Below are 5253 nucleotides of genomic sequence, written 5' to 3' on the forward strand. Positions count from 1 at the left end.
ATCTTTAGTTTTTCTAGGTCCTTGTTAACTGTTTCTTGCACTTTGTCTATTCTATTTCCAAGATTTTGGATCTTGGAAATAGAATCTTGGATCATCTTTACTATCATTATTCTGAATTCTTTTTCAGGTAGACTGCCTATTACCTCTTCATTTGTTAGGTCTGGTAGGTTTTTATCTTGCTCCTTCACCTGCTGTGTGTTTTTCTGTCTTCTCATTTTGCTTATGTTACTGTGTTTGGGGTCTCCTTTTTGCAGGCTGCAGATTCGTAGTTCCTGTTGTTTTTGTTGTCTGTCCCCAGTGGCTAAGGTTGTTTCAGTAGGTTGTGTAGGCTTCCTGGTGGGGGGGACTAATGCCTGTGTTCTGGTGGTTGAGGCTCGATCTTGTCTTTCTGGTGGACAGGTCCACGTCTGGTGGTGTGTTTTGGGGTGCCTGTGGCCTTATTATGTTTTTAGGCAGCCTCTCTGTTAATGGGTGGGGTTGTGTTCCTGCCTTGCTAGTTGCTTAGCATAGGGTGACCAGCACTGTAGTTTGCTGGTCGTTGAGTGAAGCTGGGTGCTGGTGTTGAGATGGAGATCTCTGGGAGATTTTTGCTGCTTGATATTATGTGGAGCTGGGAGGTCTCTCCCACTTCAGAGGCACAGCACTGACTCCTGGCTGCAGCACCAAGAGCCTTTCATCTACCCGGCTCAGAAGAAAAGGGAGAAAAAGTAGAAAGAAAGAATTAGTAGAAGAAAGAAAGAGAGAGAGAAAGAAAGGAAGAAGGAAAGAAAGGAAGGAAGAAAGAGAGAAAGGAGGGAGGGAGGGAGGAAGGATGGAAAGAAAGAAAGAAAGAAAGGAGGGAGAGAGGGAGGAATGAAAGAAAAAGGAAGAGTGAATGGAAGAAGGGAGGGAGGGAGGAAGGAAAGAAAGAAAGAAAGAAAGACAGGAGGGAGGGAGGAAGGAATGAAAAAGAAAGTGAAAGGAAGAGGGGTGGGAGGGAGGGAGGAAGGAAAGAACGACAGGAGGGAGGGAGGGAGGAAGGAAAGAGAAAGAGTGAAAAAGGAAGAAGGGAGGGAGGGATGGAGGAAGGAAAGAAAGAAAGAAGGAAAGGAGGGGCGGAGGGAGGGAGGGAGGAAGGGAAGGTAGGAAAAAAAGAAAGAGCAGGTAAAGTAAAATAGAATAAAGTATGAAATATAGTAGCGTTATTAAAATTAAAAAGTAATTATTGAAAAAGATAAACGGACAGAGAGAACCCTGGGACATATGGTGGAAGCAAAGCTATACAGAGAGAATCTTACACAGAAGAATACACATACACATTCACAAAAAGAGAGCAGGGGGAAAAATCAAAAATCTTGCTCTCCAAGTCCACCTCCTCAATTTGGGATACTTCGTTGTAAAAAGAGGGAAAGGGCGAGAAGTCTGAAATCTTGCTCTCTAAGTCCACCTCCTTAATTTGGGATAATTCGTTGTAAAACGAGGAAAAGGGGGGAAAGTCTTAAATCTTGTCCTCAAAGTCCACTTCCTCAATTTGGGATGATTCGCTGTCCATTCATGCACTCCACAGACGCAGGGCACATCAAGTGGACCGTGGAGCTTTAATCCGCTGCCTCCGAGGCTGCACAGAGAGATTTCCCTGTCTCTTCTCTGCTCTCACAGCTCCTGGGTCTCAGCTTTGGACCTGGCCCCGCCTCTGCGTGTAGGTCGCCGGAGGGTGTCCGTTCTTTGCTCAGACAGGACGGGTTTAAAGGAGCCGCTGATTCGGGGGCTCTGGCTCACTCAGGCAGAGGGGAGGGAGGGGCACACAGTGCGGGGCGGGCCTGCGGCAGCAGAGGCCAGCGTGACGTTGCAGCAGCCCGAGGCGCTCCGTGCGCTTTCCCAGGAAAGCCGTCCCCGGGTCCCGGGATCCCGGCAGTGGCGGGGTGCACAGGCCCCCCGGAAGGCCGGGCGGACAGTGACCTGCGCTCGCACACAGGCCCCGCGGCGGCGGCAGCAGCAGCAGCCCCAGCGTCCCACGCCCGTCTCCGGGGTCCGCGCCTTTAGCCGCGGCTCGCGCCCGTCTCCGGCGCTTCCCAAAGCAGCCCTCTTAATGCCCTCTCCTCGTGCACCAGGAAACAAAAGGGAAGAAAAAGCCTCTTGCCTCTTTGGCAGCTACAGACCCTTTCCCCGGACTCCCTCCGGGCTATCCATGGTGCACTAACCCCTTCAGGCTCTCTTCCTGCCGCCAGCCCCAGTCCTCTCCCTGCGCTCCAACTGAAAGCCGATACCCGAGCCTCAGCTCCCAGCCCCGCCCGCCCCGGCGGCCGAGCAGACAAGCCTCTCGGGCTGGTGTGTGCCTGAGGTCACCGATCCTCTGTGCCGGAATCTCTCCGCTTTGCCCTCCACATCCCTGTTGCTGTGCTCTCCTCCGCTACTCCGAAGCTTTCCCCCTCCACCACCTGCAGTCTCTGCCCACGAAGGGGCTTGTAGTGTGTGGAAACCTTTCCTCCTTCATGGCTCCCTCCCAGTGGTGCAGGTCCCGTCCCTATCCTTTTGTCTCTGTTTATTCTTTTTTCTTTTGCCCTACCCAGGTATGTGGGGAGTTTCTTGCCTTTTGTGGGGTCTGAGGTCTTCTGTCAGCGTTCAGTAGGTGTTCTGTAGGAGTTGTTCCACGTGTAGATGAATTTCTGATGTATCTGTGGGGAGGAAGGTGATCTCCCTGTCTTACTCTTCCGCCATCTTCCCAGGGTCCCCCCATAACTATTCTTTTAATGTCCCTGGGATCATTGGTGATGATCCTTCTTTCAATTCTGATATTAGTAACTGTGTATTCTCTTTTTAACTTGGTTAGCCTGGCTGGAGGTTTATGAATTTCATTTATCTTTTCAAAGAACCAGCTTTTGGTTTGGTTGGTTTCCTCTACTGTTTTCCCGTTTTCAATTTCATTGATTTCTGCTTTGTTATTTTTTTCTTTTGCCTGCTGTTGGTTTACATTGCTCTTCTTTCTCTAGTTTCCTGTGGTGGAAGTTTAGGTTAATGATTTTATATATTTCTTCTTTTCTAATATATGAATTCAGTGCTATACAATGCCCTCAATGACCCAATAGTTTGGTCCCACTAAGCACTGCTTTTCTGCATCCCACAATTGTAAATAGTTGTATTTTCATTTAGTTCAATACATTTTAAAAATTTCCCTTGCAACTTCTTTTTTGACCCATGTATTATTTAGAAGTGGATTGTTTAACCTCCAAATATCTTGACATTTCCCAGCTATCTTTCTGTTACTGGTTTCTAGTTTAAATTCCATTGCTGTCTGAGAGCATACTTTATATGATTTTTATTCTTTTAAGTTTGTCAAGATGTGTTTTATGGCCTACAATGTGGTATATCTGGGTGAATGTCCCACATGAGTTTCAAAAAAATGTGTGTTCTGCTGTTGGATGAAGTAGTCTGTAAGTGTCAATTAGAAACTGTTGATTTATGGTACTCTTCCATTCAACTATATCCTTACTTATTTTCTGCTTGCTGGAATTGTGAATTACTGATAGAGGGCTGTAAAGTCTCCACTGAAAATAATGGATTTGTCTATTTCTCTTTGCATTTCTATTAGTTTATACCCCACATATTTTAACACTTTTTTGTTACTCACATACATATTATGAATTGTCATGTCTTCTTGGAGAATTGATTATATTATCAATATTATTATGTAATATCACTCTTAATCCCTGATAATATTCATTTTACTGCAGTATGCTTTGTCTGGAATTAATATAGGTACTCCAGTTTTCTTTTGATTACTGTTAGCATAGTATACCTTTATCCATCCCTTTACTTTTTTTTAAACATCTTTATTGGAGTATAATTGCTTTACAATGGTGTGTTAGTTTCTGCTTTATAACAAAGTGAATCAGTTATACATATACATACATCCCCATATCTCTTCCCTCTTGCATCTCCCTCCCTCCCACACTCGCTATCACACCGCTGTAGGTGGTCACAAATCACCGAGCTGATCTCCCTGTGCTATGCGGCTGCTTCCCACTAGCTATCTATTTTATATGTGGTAGTGTATATATGTCCATGCCACTCTCTCACTTTGGCCCAGCTTACCCTCCCCCTCCCTGTATCCTCAACTTCACCTCAAGTCCATTCTCTAGTAGGTCTGCTTCTTTAATCCCTTCTTGCCCCTAGGTTCTTCATGATGTTTTTTTTTCTTTAGATTCCATATATATGTGTTAGCATACAGTATTTATTTTTCTCTTTCTGACTTACTTCACTCTGTATGACAGACTCTAGGTCCATCCACCTCACTACAAATAACTCAATTTCGTTTCTTTTTATGGCTGAGTAATATTCCATTGTATATATGTCCCATATCTTCTTTACCCATTCATCTGTTGATGGACACTTAGGTTGCCTCCATGTCCTGGCTGTTGTAAATAGAGCTGCAATGAACATTTTGGTACATGACTCTTTTAGAATTATGGTTTTCTTAGGGTACATGCCCAGTAGTGGGATTGCTGGGTCGTATGGTAGTTCTATTTTTAGTTTTTTAAGGAACCTCCATACTGTTCTCCATAGTGGGCTGTACCAATTTACATTCCCACCAACAGTGCAAGAGGGTTCCCTTTTCTCCACACCCTCTTCAGCATTTATTGTTTGTAGATTTTTTGATGATGGCCATTCTGACTGGTGTGAGATGATATCTCATTGTAGTTTTGATTTGCAATTCTCTAATGATTAATGATGTTGAGCATTCATTCATGTGTTTGTTGACAATCTATATCTTCTTTGGAGAAATATCTATTTAGGTATTCTGCCCATTTTTGGATTGGGTTGCTTGTTTTTTTAATATTGAGCTGCATGAGCAGCTTGTAAATTTTGGAGATTAATCCTTTGTCAGTTGCTTCATTTGCAAATATTTTCTCCCATTCGGAGGGTTGTCTTTTCATCTTGTTTATGGTTACCTTTTCTACGCAAAAGCTTTTACGTTTCATTAGGTCCCGTTTATTTATTTATTTTTAAATTTCCATTTCTCTAGGAGGTGGGTCAAAAAGGATCTTGCTGTGATTTATATCATAGAGTGTTCTGTCTATGTTTTCCTCTAAGAGTTAGATAGTGTCTGGCCTTACATTTAGGTCTTTAATCCTTTTTTTTTTTTTTTTTTTTTGCGGTATGTGAGCCTCTCACTGTTGTGGCCTCTCCCGTTGTGGAACACAGGCTCCGGAGATGCAGGCCCAGTGGCCATGGCTCAAGGGCCCAGCAGCTCCATGGCATGTGGGATCTTCCCGG

This window comes from Mesoplodon bidens (genome assembly GCF_964165515.1).
Source record: "Mesoplodon bidens genome assembly, chromosome: X".
Classification (NCBI taxonomy): Eukaryota; Metazoa; Chordata; class Mammalia; order Artiodactyla; family Ziphiidae; genus Mesoplodon; species Mesoplodon bidens.